The sequence below is a fragment of the Astatotilapia calliptera genome, unplaced genomic scaffold (genome assembly GCF_900246225.1).
Source record: "Astatotilapia calliptera unplaced genomic scaffold, fAstCal1.2 U_scaffold_9, whole genome shotgun sequence".
Classification (NCBI taxonomy): domain Eukaryota; kingdom Metazoa; phylum Chordata; class Actinopteri; order Cichliformes; family Cichlidae; genus Astatotilapia; species Astatotilapia calliptera.
In genome coordinates, this window is record NW_020535833.1 from 278,892 (window position 1) to 279,971 (window position 1,080).

Sequence of the window (1,080 nt, forward strand, 5' to 3'; positions counted from 1 at the left end):
AGCCCAATAACGGTGGTGTCATCTGCAAACTTGATTAGTTGACAGACTGGTGGGTGGAGGTGCAGCAGTTGGTGTACAGGGAGAAGAGCAAGGAGAAAGAACACAGCCCTGAGGGGAGCCGGTGCTGATGGTCCAAGAGTCCGAGACATTCTTTCCCAGCCTCACATGCTGCTTCCTGTCCGTCAGGAAGTCAGTGATCCACCGGCAGATGGGATCAGGCACATTCATCTGGGAAAGCTTGTCTTGGAGATGGTCTGGAAGGATGGTGTTGAAGGCAGAGCTGAAGTCACAAACAGGATCCTGGCGTAGGTTCCTGGGGAGTCCAGATGCTGCAGGATGAAGTGTAGGGCCATGTTGATGGCGTCGTCTACAGACCTGTTGGCTCTATATGCAAACTGCAGGGGGTCCAGGAGGGGGCCGTGAGGGTCCTGAGATGGGAGAGAACTAGGCGCTCAAAAAGACTTCATGACCACAGATGTCAGAGCCACGGGTCTGTAGTCATTTTAGTCCAGTGATCCTAGGTTTCTTGGGGACAGGGATTATGGTGGAGGACTTGAAGCAGGCAGGCACATGACATGCCTGCAGTGAGGAGTTGAAAATGCCAGAAAACACTGGGGCCAGCTCGTTTGCACAGTGTCTGAGGGTGGCAGGAGACACGCCGTCTGGGCCGGGAGCTTTCCGAGCATTCAGGTTCTTAAACTGCTTCCTCACATCTGCTTCATGAATATGAAAGAGTTGTGGTGGAGGAGGTGAGGAGGGGGTTGTTGTAGGTGAACAGTTTGAAGGTGGTGATGGCTCTATGGAGGGGGGAGAGGTGGGGGAATGAGTGTCCAAAGTGCCTCTATTGTTGGGGCCGTTGGAGGTGTGAAGGCTGCCTGATGGCTCGTCAAAACGGCAGTAGAAGCCGTTAAGGGTGTTGGCCAAGAGCAAGTCATCAGTGGAGTGGGGGGTTTTAGGCTTGTAGTTGGTGATATTCCTAAAACCTTTCCACACAGAGGCCGAGTCATTCTCTGAGATCTGCTGCTGCATCTTTCTCAGAGTGCTGATGTTTAGCATGTCCACTTCTTTAGTGAACCTGTA